At 50.6% G+C, this 16065-nt stretch overlaps 1 long non-coding RNA gene and 1 pseudogene across 1 annotated transcript; one reads left to right on the forward strand and one right to left on the reverse strand.

Moving 5' to 3' along the window:
• Positions 1–822: 822 nt before the first annotated feature.
• On the reverse strand, positions 823–14669 carry LOC147343758 (uncharacterized). Its single transcript, XR_015156196.1, has 4 exons — positions 14090–14669; positions 12157–12334; positions 3916–4126; positions 823–1845 (listed from the first exon to the last, which is right to left on the reverse strand). It is a non-coding gene; the product is annotated as an uncharacterized LOC147343758 (long non-coding RNA).
• On the forward strand, positions 6551–10705 carry LOC147343759 (elongation factor 1-beta pseudogene; annotated as a pseudogene).
• Positions 14670–16065: the final 1396 nt, after the last annotated feature.

Consider the following 16065-nt stretch of genomic DNA (forward strand, 5'->3'; position numbering starts at 1 on the left):
CTCTGGGGTCGCACAGAGTCGGACACGACTGAGGCGACTTAGCAGCAGCAGCAGCAGCATAGCTGATTCATGCTGCAGTGCAGCAGAAACTAACACAACATTGTAAAGCAACCATACTCCAATCAAAACCAAATTTAAAAAATTGACACTACTGGCTGGTATTCCCCACCCCACGCCCACCAATCGTAGAGACAAAGTACAATCCCAGCACCCCCAGGGTGGTACCAGCCCTGGCTGAGGACCACCTTTGGAGTCAAGGGTCTCCTCCCCATCCCTCATGCCTTGAGGGCTTCACCCTCTGCCCTGCCTCCCTCAGCTCTCATACCCTCAAGCCCGCTCAGCAGGGAGACCCCTGGAAAGTGGGGAAAGAGGAAGTGGGTGCACTCCCACCGACCCCCAACACTAACACCCCCCTCCCGCTGCTCCCTCGGGCCAGCCCTGCTCTGAGCTGTTTTCTTCCCTCCTCTTCTCCTCTCCCATCTCCCCAGCACACTGTGGCTCGTCCACGAGTATGGCAAAAGAATGGTCCCCAAAACTTTTTGGGGTTTCCAAGCTCAGAAGCCATTAAGAACAGGCTGGTGGAGGGTGGTTGGGATCAGGAACGGGCTGTTTGGTTCTTTCTGGAACTTGCATAGCTGTCTTTTTCAAGCCAGGCTCCCAGGTCTGGGGACTCCATCTAAGGAGAAGTTGGTCTCTGAAACCAGGGCCATCTCCCAGTGTCTCTTATTGGAGAAGCTAAGCATCCTCCATGGGGCCAGATCATGAGCAGGGTGAGGGGAGCGGGGGGAAGGTCCCCAAGAATGCCAAGTCATGCTTACCCTCTTCATGCCTCATTTCTTTATTAAAATATAGCTGATTTACAATGTGGTGTTAGTTTCAAGTATGGAGCAAACTGACTCAGTTATATATACATACTCCTTTTCAGATTCTTTTTCATTATAGGTTATTCAATTCGGTTCAGTTGCTCAGTCGTGTCCGACTCTGCAACCCCATGGACTGCAGCACACCAGGCCTCCCTGTCCATCACAACTCCTGGAGTTTACCCAAACTCATGACAATTGAGACGGTGATGCCATCCAACCATCTCATCCTCTGTCGTCCCCTTCTGCTCCTGCCTTCAATCTTTCCCAGCACCAGGGTCTTTCCCAATGAGTCAGTTCTTCACATCAGGTGGCCAAAGTACTGGAGTTTCAGCTTCAGCATCAGTCCTTCCAAGATACTAAATATAGTTCCCCGTGCTATACAGTAGGACCTTGTTGTTTAGCTATTTTATATCTGCTGCTGCTAAGTCACCAGTCGTGTCCGACTCTGTGCGACCCCATAGACGGAAGCCCACCAGGCTCCCCCGTCCCTGGGATTCTCCAGGCAAGAATACTGGAGTGGGTTGCCATTGCCTTCTCCAATGTGTGAAAGTGAAAAGTGAAAGGGAAGTCGCTCAGTCATGTCCGACTCTTAGCGACCCCATGGACTGCAGCCTACCAGGCTCCGCTGTCCATGGGATTTTCCAGGCAAGAGTACTGGAGTGGGGTGCCATCGCCTTCTCCGATTTTATATGTAGTGGTGTGTATATGTTAATCCCAAATTTCTAACTTATCCTTCCTCCACTTCCCCTTAGTAACCATAAGTTTGTTTTCTACATCTGCGAGTCCATTTCTATTTTGTAAATAAGTTGACTTGTATGTTGTTTTTTAGATGCCACATACGTGATGTCACGTGGTACCTGTCTTTCTCTGACTTACTTCACTTCGTATGATCATCTCCAGGTCTACCCATGTCGCTGCAAATGGTGCTATTTCATTCATTTTCATGGCTGCTCACTTCCCATTTTCTGCTCTCTCTTTCCTTCTGAAAAAGACAGAGAAATCCCACAGTTTCCCGACCCCTAGGCCACTGTGTGGAGAAGGAAATGGCAACCCACTCCAGTACTCTTGCCTGGAGAATCCCATGGACAGAAGAGCCTGGTGGGCTACAGTCCATGGGGTCACAGAGAGCCAGACACAAATGAAGTGACTTAACAGCAGCAGCAGCAGGCCACTGGGTAAATGCCCAACCAGCTCTGAGATCATCCAGCCACAAGACGGACCCAAGGCATTCAGTCCACATCACCTCCTGAGTACCCAAGTCACACCTGGCACAGGGCTGTACAATTGTGAGCAAAATGACACTCAGCGCCTGCCTTCATGGCGGTTACAGACTAATGCAGGGGAAAAACGAAACAGATCAATATATAATTACAAACTGAGGGGCTTCCTTAGTGGTCCAGTGGTTAAGAATCCACCTTGCAATGCAAGGGATACCGGTTCGATCTCTGGTCCTGGAGGATTCCACATGCCAGCGGCTCTAGGGCCCAGGCACCATGACTCCCGAAGCCTGCACACTCTAGAGTCTGCAACAAGAGAAGCCCCCGCAGGCAGAAGCCTGAGCACCACACCTAGAGAGTAGCCCCCGCTCTCCACAACTAAAGGAAGCCGGAGTGCAGCGACAAAGACCCACTACAGCCGAACAAACAAACCTCTGAAAAAACAATTGTAAACTGTGGTGGCAGCAACGACAAACTGTTTCGCGGTGCGTACAAAGAGCGGGTAACAAGGAGTCCTCGTTTAGAACAAGGTGGCCAGGGAGAGTCTCTGGGAACGTGACCTTGCGGCTGAGCCGTGAAGGCTGAGTGCAGTCAGGCAGGTGAGGCAGGGAGAGTGTCTCGGGCTCAGAAGTCCACACCCTATCAGCAGCCAGGTTTTCCCCTGCCGTGCAGACACTATCCCCTGTAGCTGTGCCCCCACGGAAGGACAAAAATGCAGGCTGGGCCCTGGAAGAACCAGGAGGGGATGAATTGGGAGAAGAAGGGATGCTGGGACTAAGAGACCAGACCAGTCAGCCCGCGCCCAGGGCCACCAGCCACAGGAGCGAGGCAGAGCTGCGAACCCACGCAAGCCAGAGGGAGACGGAGGTAGAACTGGCATTGCCAGGACCTCTCAGAGTCACGGGGACACCCCAGGACAGAGCTCCCAGAGCTGTGGCACGGACGGCTGCTGATAGAGACCAAAGTTCAGCTGATGATCACTCAAATCAACCTATAATTACATGGTTCTGGCCTGGAATGTAAAGCTTGAGAGGGAACTCAGCCGTCCCTCGTTCTGAAAGATATATTTTTGATGAAATAGGCAAGGGTGTGTTTCTTACTCCTGGAAACCCATGGGCCTTATCTACCTAAGGCCAAACCTTTAATCCAGCTTCCAAGTCCGCCACAAACTGACCCATACAGACCAGTCCATCCAGATGTTCCTTCTTTCCTTCCCCACGACTTCAATGGTCCTTTGACCCCAGCCACTTGTCGGTTTCCCTCGCTCTGAACCCCTTGAGCCCCTTATTTTATCCTCTTTCTAGTTCTTCTCTATAAGAGGACCCCTCATCACCCTCCATACGTGCTAAGTCGTGCTAAGTTACTTCAGTCATGTCCAACTCTTTGCAACTCCCACCAGGCTCCTCTGTCCATGGGATTCTCCAGGCAAGAATACTGTAGTGGGTTGCCATGCCCTCCTCCAGCGGATCTTCCTGACCCAGAGATCCAACCTGCGTCTCTTAGGTCTCCTGAATTGGCAGGTGGTTCTTTACCACTAGCACCACCTGGAAAGCCCTCTGCCAGCCCATAAATTCCTTAAAGGCAAGAAGGATCTTTTATTCATCTTGTGTTCCCTGCGTGCTTGGGACAGCTCCAGGTATGTGGTGGACAGTCAGTGAAAGTTTGCTGAATTCTATTTAATTGGAAAACAGCGAAAGGGTGTAGGTATTGGTAAGTATCTATGAACTGAAGTCCTTAGTTGGCTGAGAGAGGAGACCCAGGGGTGAAACTCAGAGGACGGACCACAGACAGAGCCACCAGGGAAGAGAGCAAGAAAGCACACCCTGCACTGATACCTGAAGTTTTTCCTTCTCGTCAGCACAGAGGTGGTCCTGGGGACAAGGCGGTCACCCTGGGGAATCCTGGTTGGAGTGGCAAACCCTCAAGGCAGGCAGAGGAGACCCACATGGGGACAAGGCCGTCGTTGACCTGCTTCCTCTACCACCTCGCCACGGTGGCTGAAATTGCCCCCACTCAACTCATTCCTTGGAGTTAAGGAACAAAATCCTGAAAAGATATCATTAGATGTGTTTGTGAAAGGGGTCCAGGGAGAAGGCGACATGTCTGAAGACATTAGTGCTCACCTGTTGGGGAGCAGCCCCACCTGGGTAGGCAGAGAGCGGGGGGCTGCTGGGAATGAGACGTCAGGTGGGAAAGCTCTGGAACCTGACCATTTTCCCAGATGCTCGTGTCCGAGGAGGAGCCAGCAGGCTCACAGCACACGCACCAAGAATGCAGAGGAAGAGACTCCCCAACAGAGAGCAAGCCTGGGGCCACACAGACTCTGTCTCTGAGCCCCATCTCACCCACTCACAGCCACCACCCCAAGGGAGGGACGCGGGTCCGTGTTCAGTGCTCCCACCCCAGGGTCCAGCCCGTGCCTGGCTCATCCCAGGCACTCAGTGGATATTTCTGGAACAAACGAATGGGTAAGGCTGTAGAGAGGTGTTGAGATTAGACCCCAAGGAGAAACAGTCCTCGGTCTCAATTCTGCAAAGGGACCCAGAAGACCTGTGGAAATTCAGATCCATGTGGCTGGAAGTGATCCCCCAAATTCGTCAGGTTCCCCCCCTCCCATCTACCAGACACGGGTTCACACCTGAGGACGCACTTGACGAACTGACCCCACCAGCTTTTGGAACAGAACTGAGCTCCCTGCTGTCTTTCAGAATTTCTTCAGGGAGAAAAAGAATTTTCCTGGCCGTGGGGCTAAAATAGAAAAACAAGGCTACGTAAAACAGGCCTAAGAGGGAAAGGGTAGGCCAAAAACAATATGCTCCTCTCTCCCCTGTTTTTTTAGGACCTGGGCTCCTTTCCGCAGCTGGAGGAGGACAAGGAGGGGAAGGGGAGGGGGAAGAAGGGGAGGAGAGGGGCTCAGCCTAAGGACCCCCGCCCCCTCGCCAGGACAGGGGCCCTCACAGGCAGAGAGTCAAAGAAAAGTTTTCCGAGACTGATTACTGAGAGGGTAACTGGGTCCACGGAGCACATGTGAACAGACTCCTCGTTTCCAATTCAGGACTGTCAGATGGTGATTAATGACTAACAGCCACAGAGCAGCCTTGATTGCCAAGTGCCGTATTGTTAATGCTGACATTTAATGATGCCGGACACGACTCAGGCACAATTCCACACCATCATCCGCAAATAGCGCCCGACGGACTTAATTGGTTAAGTGCTTGTGAGTGAGTGTGTGTGTGTATGTGTGTGTGCGTGTGTATGAAAATGAGAGGGAGGTATAAAAGGCAGAAGAAAGAGGTGAGACGTCTATTGTGAATTCGCCCTACACTCACGTATGTTTTCCTAGGCGTCACCAAGTTGTCGCAGGAGTCAGAGTCCAAACGACTGTATCTGCAGACCCACAACATCACCTCAGCCCTGACCACGGAAAGGTCTCGAATACAGCAAGGCGCCCCCAGCCCGACTTCCCCACCGGCCCCTCCTGACCCCTGCTGTGGTCACCGCCACCACCATCACCGTCTCTCAGGGACAGCTGGGAACGGGCGTGTTTGTGCAGTTAAAACACAGGAAAACGCGTTGAAAGAAGAAGCTGTCTGGAAGTGGGCCTGGATCCAGGGCTCCCGAGAAGCCACTTTTTCACTGGACTCAGATCAATGGTCCCTTGGCCGCCTGGCTGGGCCGGCCCAGCTCTGCCAAGAGGGAGCTCTTACCCCCATTCCGGAACTCAGCCCTCTCTTAGGAGAGGAACACACTCCATCCAATTGTTCTAGAAACAGAGTCCTGGGCAACAGGGACAGAGAGATGGCGCCCACCAAGGATTCTTGGGGCCACTGAGCAAGGTGACAAAGGGCACAGGAGAGAAGTTCCAGGCTCCAAGAGGGCAGATCAAGTCAGGGCTTCGTTACTCATGGAATCCTGGCTCCACCGAGACAGAGGAAAGGAGGGGGAGACCCAGGTAGCTGCAGTCGAGTTGGGGAAATAACAAGTATAGGACAACTGTGGACCACGGATGCTGAAGCCAAAGGAGCAGCGCAGATGCTCAGGGCCACCAGCCTTCAGAGGAGAGGTCGGTTCAGAGGAAGGGCTGGAAATGTCTAGAAAAGGCGGAGAATATGCAAAGTACTCGTACTCTGAAAGATGGCAGCCCTCAGGTAGAAAGAGCTGGGAAAGCCGTTCTCCAGGCGAGGGTTTTAGAAAGTTGGACTCACATGGATTCCCTTTGAAAGGCTTGCTCCTCAGAATGTGGGCCCTGGGACTGCCCTGGTGGTCCAGTGGTTAAGATTTCACCTTCCACTCAGGGACTGCAGGTTCGATTCCTGGTCGGGAAGCTACGATCCCATGTGCCTCGGGGCCAGAAAACCCAAACATAGAGTATGTGCCTAGTAGTGGGATTGCAGAAGACACATGTTTCCCAGTGTTCCTTGCAGCACTGTTTACAATAACAAGGACACAGAAGCAGCCTAGATGTCCATCATGACCGAAGAATGGATACAGAAGCTGTGGTACGTGTATGCAATGGAATATTACTCAGCCATAAAAAGGAATGCATTTGGGTCAGTTCTAATGAGGTGGATGAACCTAGAGCGTATTAGAGTGAAGTAAGTCGGAAAGAGGATAATAAAGATTTTTTTGTATATTAATTAAACATTATTAACTAATAAGTATTAATTAATACATTAATTGTATATTAATGTATACATATGGAATCTAGAAAGACAGTATTGATTAAACTATTTTCAGGGCAGCAGCAACAACTCCCCTGGCAGGGCTGTTCACAGGGCTACTCATCGTAAAAAACCCAGATTCCCACCTTACCCTCGTCTCACCCGCCGCGGCCCAGTGAACCACGGCCAGAACACTGCAGAGAATCACCAGCATAAGTCCTGCTGCTTTTTTTCCATTTGAAGCAGGGACCTGAAATGGACAGCCAGACAGACTCGGTTTTCAGGCTATGCTACAATGGGAAGGTCCCAGCTGGATGGCTTTGCAAGGCTCACCCCCATCTGATCCCCGCTGTGAGCTGAAGTGTGTGGGTCACAGGAGTAGGTGAATCTCTCCCTTGGGTGTCCCTGGTCTGGGGTCTTTGTTCCAGCTCAGTGGTTGGGACCGAAACACCCCAGCTGAAAAATCCCATGTGTCACTGAGGCCTGCGCCGTGTCATTACCGCCTGGCTGGCCTTCGTTCGGTCTGGCACTCCTAACCTCTCCAACCGCCTCCTCAGCTGTGGAAGGGTCAGCCTCAGCAAATAATAGTCAAAAGCTAATGTTCTTGTGACTCTGGACCGAGGGGTCCCCCTGCTGTGAACCCCTTCCCCTTCCACATCCCTCAGATGAACCAGTACATCTTCCCCGCCTGGACCCCTCCTCTGTGAAATGACAAACCGTTATGCACTTTTCTCCCTAGCTGCCTGTTCTTTCTCCTTCTGCCAAATCAAGCTTTTCTCCCAGCTTCATCAAGCTTCCTCTCACTCTGAACTTTAGGAAAGACTGAGAGTCCAGAGACCTGGTTCCAGCCCCTCCTGCTGCCTGGGTGACCAAGGGTGACTCATTCCACATCCCTGGGCCTCGGGTTTCCCGCTCCCAGAGGGAGAGGTCTGGATGAGATGGGTTCTTAGCAGGGTTCTTTCCAGCTGGGACACCGTGATCTTGTTTCAGAGGATCATTACGGGGATAACGAACACCGTGTTATTGAGGGATTTACAATGATACACGCACATTTGGCAATAAGGAGTCTCCTTCCTGGAATCGCCCACCAGCGTGTCTTTGTAAATGTCCTTATTGCATGCATGGTTCCTGGTTTCCTTGGCAGATTGGGAGCAACACAAGGACAAAGTTGACCGTTTCTATTTCTTTGGTATCCTTTCTTGGTGACTAATACTCAGAGAAACCACTCAACAATGTTGCTGACTGGGTGACAGACTGATTACCCCCCTGGCTGCATGTTCATTTAAATGGACTTGTAAGAAACTGAACAGAAAGTGGTCACCTTGGCTTCTCGTTGGTGGGTGGGAGGGGAGGGCAGGGAAGGCGGGGTGGAGGTAAAGAACTTCTTTTAAATATGCAGGTCTCACTTCTCTTTAAGGGGGAAAAAAAAAGACGTTGCCCCGTTGAAACTAGCTGGATTTGGAAATTCAAATGGAATTTTTAATACTGCCTTGCAAATGAGCACATACCAGCATGCCCAAGGCTTAATTCCATTCCCCAAGTGCTCACTGAGTGTACTGCGCGCTGAGTGCCAAGCCCCTGCTCAGTAAAAGGGGGGAGTACAGAGGAAGAAATACTATAACAGAATTTTTTTTAAACAGTTTTAACAGGGCTTAGACATCAAAATACTGTCCCACTCAAAATGGATACTTTGGAATGACATACATTTTATTCTATTCTCTTACCTTGCTTGAAATGCCATGAACCTCTTTTAAAATCATCTTTAAAGCGCATCACATACCTTACAGGCAATAACAAAGTTGTGTGTGTTGATTAGGGGAGACAAATGTCTATTTTGTGGATAGAGGCACTGCGCTGTGCAGCATGTGGGATCTTAGTTCCCCAACCAGGAATCGAACCTGTGCGCCCTGCAGGGGAAGCTCAGTCTTAACACTGGACTGCCAGGCAATTCCAAGGGAGAGAACTGTCTCTTGAAGCCAAGCTGGATGGTCAGGCTTATTCAGTTTGGTCAAGAATATAAATAATGTTGTTGTGAGAGTCTCTCAGCTGTGTCCAACTCTTTATGCCCCGTGGATTGGAGCCCACCAGGCTCTTCTGTCCATAGGATTCTCCAGGCAAGAATACTGGAGTGGGTTGCCATGCCCTTCTCCAGGGGATTTTCCCAACCCAGGGATCGAACCCAGGTCTCCTGCACTGCAGGCGGATTCTTTACCGTTTGAGCTACCCTGGAAGCCCAGTCGAAATAGTGGGCATCTTCTAATGATGCTCTTCTTCACACATACAATAATGCACGGCCTTCCCATGTGAATGCTTCGAAGGTCCTCTTTCACTCACTTGCGTGGGCTCAGCCATGCCTGGAAACACTGATCTCATGATGGACTTCCTGGCTTATACCTTTGCCGACGCTCTATCCCCAACCCCCATTGTCTATTTCAATCCAGCAGCCCAAGACGGCTTTTAAAAACACCACTCAGATCATGTCACTCATCTGCCTGAAACCCACAAGGGCCAAAGCCCACAGGGTGGCTTCTGAGACCCAACATGGTCCAGATCTCTATTGTCTCTCTGGCCTCCTCTCCCATCACTGCCTCCTCCAACGCTGGGCCTCATCCATATGGCCTCTGTGCTTCTCCTCAAGAGGCCAGGCCTGCTGCAACACAGAAATCTTTTTGCTGTCTAGGGCTCTTTTTCTCCCTGAGATCCACTTGGACACACCCCTCATTTCCTTCAAGTCTTTGGTGGGTAGTCACCTTCTCAATGAGGCTTTGTCAGACCTTGCACTTAACACCTTCCATTTAATAACTTGACACACAAACACACACATGCACACACTCACCTGCTCGCTCCTGATTCCTCTTACCCTGTTCTTTTCCTTTTTTCCCTGGTACTTATACTTTTCACGAGACTATGTAATTTACCTATATATATTATTTATAGTGTTTATTGTTATCTGTATCACCCCTGCCCAGAATCTCAGCTCAAAAGAGGTAGATCTTCTGTTTGGGATTAGTTGAATCCCAAAAGCCTAGAACTGGCACTTAATATGTAATATGTTGAACTGAACTGAAGTCCCAACTTAAATATGGTCCAGTTTCCTGTTGCTCACAGATCTGTTGGAGGGGGCTAGAGACACACACATGAAACTGACAAAACGTCCTTTTTCTTCTTAGCACTTGGCACTGAGCTCCTCTCTTCCTCTGCTGCTTCCCAGGCCCCCGTCAGCCCACGCCTTGGGTTATGGAAACCTGAGACCCCCCATCGGCCTCCAGGTGCTCAATGACTTACACGGCAGACAAAATCTACATCAAGAGACATATACCATCACAAGCCAATGCGGCAGTATCTGAAGCCGTCTCGGGCCCATCATCTGTCACCTTGTGCCGTGACCTATGGTGGTAGGTCACAATCACATCAAATCTTACGAAAAGGAAAAGGTCAGCCTGCCAGGAGTGAAGAAAGCTTTGGGCAAGTATGGCCCTACTAGTGCGGAAGACACCACAGAAAGCAGAGCTACAGATAGTAAAGATGGTGATGACAGTGATCTCTTTGGGTCTGATGAAGAAGGGGAAAGCGAAGAAGCCAGGAGGCTAAGAGAAGAATGCCTTGCACAGCACGAGTCAAAGAAAGCCAAGATCCCAGCCCTTGTTGCCAAGTCTTCCCTCTTACTAGACGTGAGACCTTGGAGTGATGACACGGATACGGCAAAACTAGAGGAGTGCGTCAGAAGCATGCATGCAGATGGCCTGGTCTGAGGCTCTTCGAAACTAGTTCTGGTGGGGTTTGGAATTTAAAAAACTTCAAATACAGTGTGCAGTTGAAGACGACAAAGTTGGAAGAGATATACTGGGGGAGTAGATCCCTGCTTTTGACAAGTATGGGCTGTCTATGGACGTGGCTGCGTCCAACACGATCTAAAATCCATCGTGGATCAGTGCCCTTAAATAAAAGCCTGAAAGACAGCAAAGGAAGAAAGAGAAAATGACCAGACAGTACAAAACAACTCCCGATGAAGTGGAATCCACTGTGACGCTCCAGGAAGCCTGGTGGGGATGATTGCAAGGCTGAAGGAGGGGGAAGGGCTGAACTTTCTGTCTAGTCAAGCAAATCTTCTCCTTGTCCCCAGCACGTGCCCAGATCATTTCAGCCTCTACTCATTCGCTCATGTCATCCCTTTGCCTGAAGTCCTCTATCCTGCTTGCCTCCTTCCCCAAACCCCAACACCCACGGGCGCTCAGTTCAGCCCCTTCCTCTACACAAATTTCTGTGGCTGCTCCAGCCCTCCCTGACTTCTCCCTCCTCTGAGCTCTGACTGCACCTACTTCTGGTATTAGACCATTTATCTTCACATAGAAACATTATGTGCGACTGACGTGTATTATTTCCCCAGCTTAGGACCACATCTTTTGCTGCTTTCCTCTCTCGAATAAGACTGTGCTTCACAGTAGAAGCAGCTGACTTGAGTGGCACAGCTGGCTGGTCAGCAGGCAGACAGAAAAGAGGAGGGTGTTCCAGGCAGAGGAAACTCAAAAGCAAAGACCTCACGGTGGGAATTGACATGATGAGTGTAAAGCTGTTACACCCACAGTTCTCAGCCCAACCGGAGATTTTAATCACCTGAAGGTATTTCCATGGGGGCACCCCATCCCAGACCAATGTTATCAATAAGAATATCAGAGAGGACTTCCCCGGTGGTCCAGTGGTTAAGAATCCACCTGCCAATGCAGGGGACACGGGTTTGATCCCTGGTCTGGGAAGAACCCACATGCCGCGGGGCAACTAAGCCCGTGTGCACAGCAATGACTGAGCCCACATGCCACAGCTACTGAAGTCTCAGCACTGAGAGCCTCTGCTCTACAGCAAGAGAAGCCACCGCAATGAGAAGCCCTCACACCACAGCGAAGAGCAGCCCCACTTGTCACAACCAGAGAAAGCCTGCAAGCGGCAACAAAGAGGACGCAGTGCAGCCAAAAACAAACAGGCAAAAAAAGTTTAATGTCACTTGTTTAGGGGGAAAAAGTATCAGGCAATGTGGCTTAGGCATCACTACTTTTTAAAGGCTCCCCAGTGATTCTAATATGTTCAGTTCAGTTCAGTCGCTCAGTCATGTCCGACTATTTGTGACCCCATGAATCGCAGCACGCCAGGCCTCCCTGTCCATCACCATCTCCCGGAGTTCACTCAAACCCACGTCCATCAAGTCGGTGATGCCATCCAGCCATCTCATCCTCTGTCGTCCCCTTCTCCTCCTGCCCCCAATCCCTCCCAGCAGCAGAGTCTTTTCCAATGAGTCAACTCTTCACATGAGGTGGCCAAAGTAATGGAGTTTAGGTAGAATTAAAAACAACCATATTATTAGGGGGAAAAAAAAGAAGGAAATAAAAGAAAGAGGAATGTAAAGAAAATTATGAAACAGACCTTAAAAACTGATCTTTTCCACTTTGTTCCATTTGGTAGTAGGCCATGGGAATTCATCTCTGTCACAGTAGTCTGGATGGATCAGCTGGGGACAGACGCTGCTATTCTCTGCTGTGGGCAGCACAGACGGTACCAGCTAACTGTGGGCCAGGCCAGGTCAATCTTTGCCCATGGGAGTCTGAAAAGTATGAGGAAACTAGAGGATCAATTCAGATCACTTGCAATTTTATGTTATAATTTCTCCCCATCCTGGGTTTTAGCATTCAGTTTCCTCTCTCTCGTGCCTGCCCATCCTAACAGCCAAAAGAAGTATTCAAAAAGTCAAGCTATCATTTCAGAAAGTCCTAGCTAATTCTTCACACCCTTCTCCTGTTGTTGTTCCATTGCCAAGTCACTGGGGGGCGGGGGCGGGGCAGGGACTCTTTGCCACCCCCTGGACTACAGCCCACCAGGCTCCTCTGCCCATGGGACTTCCCAAGCAAGAATATCAGCGTGGGTGGCCATTTCCTGCTCCAGAGGATCTTCCCCACCAAGGGATCGAACCTGCGTCTCCTGCTTGGCAGGGGGAATTCATTACCACTGAGCTACCAGGGAAGCCCTCCTCTTCCTCTAGGTCCTTTGAAATGGAGTCAAAGTTGCACCGCCTGGCTCTAAAATGTCACGTGGCTCAAGCGTATTGAGGAGCAGGCCAGGAACTTTGCAGAGCTGGCGAGTCCTCACCTGGCCTGGCCCGTCACCTATCCCACCCAACTGGTCACTCCCGGTCCACTCCGCCGACCAGGCGACTCAGCTGCAATTCCCGCAAGCTGCCTTCAGGGGGCGCCGGGACAGACCCGCCCGGTCCTCCCACGCACAAACCATCACTGTCAACCAAGTCGCCTGTCGCCAAATGCCACGGTTCAGGACGAGGCTTGACCATACATGTGACTCTGGGAAAGGACACGGGGCTAACATTTAGAGCAGGGCGTAAAGGATTGAGATGAAAGCTTTTCCCGAGCGGAGATCTGCCTGGGGCGGGGGGAGGGGTGGATCGGAGGGTAAGGGGTGGGAAGACTAGAAAAGGAAAAGAAGGGGAAATAATGTTGGCACCTGGTGGCTGCAGGAGGGAGAGAAAGGGGGGGGGGGGGTGCCAGGGAGAGCGAGGGGGTGTGGAAAGACGAGGCTGGAGCGCTGATGACAAGCTTTCCCCAACCCCACGCTCCTGCTGGCCAAGTTCCAGCCTGGATCCCAGGGGGCCGACCTGGGAGGGGTGGGGGGCGCCTCCCTACACCTCCTCGCTTCCTGGTCCCCGGGCAGGAATCTGCTCTGGCCGACCTGTGGCCTGTCCACGCGGAACCCGGCCCCTGGAAAAGTGGAGGGGGATGGACCAGCCCCCAGCAGCGAACCCCATATATACCAAGAGGTAACCTGAAACCCCAGAGCTGGGCCAGGGTGGGAGGAGGATGGAGGGGGGGCGGGATGAGGTTTTTCCACTTCCATTCGCAACTGTCAGGCGGGTGATTAATGACCAACAGGTTTGGAATCGCCTTTATTGCCAGATCAGTATTGTTGCCCGTGACAGCTAATGAGGTTGGACAGGCTTCTCCACACTGAGCTTTATGGGGCCCGGCTCCCTCCCCTGCAGAGCTCACAAGCCCTGCCAGCTTTTGTGCTCTGGAATGTTCCAGCCCCACCACCCCCACTTCATTCTTCCAACACCACCTCCCCACCACCTACCCCCCGCAAGTGTCCTGGAACCACCATCTCACCCAGAATCTGCCCCAGCCACAAAATGGGTACCAGGGGGTTCCCATCCCAGCCTGATCAGAGAGACCCAGCTGTTACACCCACCCCACTCCACCCCAGGAGCCCTCTCCCCACCCCTGCTGGAGCTGGAGCCCTGGGTGCTGGGGGAACTCAAGAAAGAAAGGAAGGGAAAGGAACAAAAGCAAACCTTTACTGAGCCGGGGAGATCCCCTGGAGGAGGGCATGGCAACCCACTCCAGTATTCTTGCCTGGAGAATCCCACGGACAGAGGAGCCTGGCAGGCTGCAGTCCACAGGGTCGCAAACGGTCGGACGGGACTGAGCAACTAAGTGCAGCACCACACGGCCCTTAGGTTGAAGACAAGAAGAGGCTTCTATACGCCTGCTATACAGACAGTCTGACCAGCGACCTTCACAAGCCATTCCCTGGACAGCTGTAAAACCCAAGAAGGGTGTTACATACTTAGCACTTGAGTCCAACAAATGTGCTGGGTGAGTCCAGCAAATGTGTTGGGGTGAGGATGGAGGAGTTAGAGAACTTAGGAAGTTTAATAACAGTTACTAATGATTTTTAGCCAACCACCATAAGCCTAGATACACAAAGCCTGTTTCGGTGCAGAAAGCAGCTTGGTCTGAGGTCCCCAGATCAGGAAATACTGGCTTTGTTTTCTGCTCTCCTTCAAATAATCTTTACCTTTGTGCTGGTTCACATCTTGATACGGTTAAGCACGTGTTTGCCTGGGGTTTAATATTTGAAGGAGTTGGAGCAATGTAATAAGCAAACAGCTTAAAAGGCCCAGAAAGACCCCCTCAGCTTAAAAATCTATTACTTTTCAATGTGATATAAATGTATTTTGCTTCTGCTCAGAGCAATTTCCGAGTTTACTCTTATTAAACCAGGAGACGGCTTAGCAGAGTTCCTGATTTATGAAACACATACTAGATTCATTAAAACCTTAAAAGATTTAATACATTTTATCAGGACATTAAAACTGGGCAGGCTTTTTAAATCAAATACCTGCCATATTTCATCCCCCACACCCTGCGCACTTACTCAAGAACACTAAAATGTGAACTGACAAACATCATGGGTGTTTCAGGCCTGACTTCTAAGTGGCATTAAAGTCCTCCCCTCCAAGATTTACAGCCCAGCCTCTCCCCATGTCTCATCTTCTGAAGAACAAGTGATCTCCCTCTTTGGAATTCATTTCAGTAAGATGAGCTGAGATCTACATTCCAAGCATATACACCAGTAGTTCTGTGGGCTTCCCTGGTGGCTCAGTGGTAAAGAATCCGCATGCCAATGCAAGAGACACAGGTTCGATTCCTGGGTGGGGAAGATCCTCTAGAGAAGGAAATGGCACCCCACTCCAGTATTCTTGCCTGGGAAATCCCATGGACAGAGAAGCCTGGTCGGCTACAGTCCGTGGGTCTCAAAAGAGTCAGACACAACTTAGTGACTGAACACATGGATAAATATATGCAGAACAAATGCTATACAGTCTTTTTAAAAATTCCTAATATTATTATGGATTCAAAGATTCAAATGAAGGCACACCCCAGGCAAACCAAGCGAAGCCACACTTCAGGCCATCAGGCCTCCGGCATAGTTTCCCAGGTGGCTGACTCCTTTCTCAGCATTCCATCACTCCCAAAGCACTGTGGACATTGATCAAGCCGCCTCTCTGAAGACATCCTCCCCTTTGCCCTTTGTTTTTCCAGGAGTGAAATTAAAAGGCTGGATTAAAATCACAGGCAACAGTATATATGTCCATCAACAGCTGAGTGGCTAAAACAAACTGCTGTACAACTGTGCTGTGGAATATTATACAGCAATGAAAAGGGAATGACCTCTTGATCTAGTTAACAACCTAGATGACTCTCCAAGTAATTATTCTGGGTTTAAAAAAAAAAGCTAGACATCCCCCTCCCTCCAAAAGGAGTACATACAGCACGATTCCATACATACATAATTCTACAAACTAAGCTAGAATAACAAGGAGATGAGTTGGCTTGGGAATCAGGGGTCATGGAGAGGGCTGGGAGAGAAAGATTGCACAGGGCATGAGGAAACTGAGGGTGTGATGCATGCGTTCATTATCTTAACTGTCGTCATGGTTTTGCAAGTATGTATGGATGTCAGAACATCAAACTACATGTTTTA

Source organism: Bos grunniens, chromosome 27 (genome assembly GCF_055505025.1).
Source record: "Bos grunniens cultivar Pamir isolate PY7600 chromosome 27, Bosgru_T2T1.0, whole genome shotgun sequence".
In the NCBI taxonomy this organism is placed as follows: domain Eukaryota; kingdom Metazoa; phylum Chordata; class Mammalia; order Artiodactyla; family Bovidae; genus Bos; species Bos grunniens.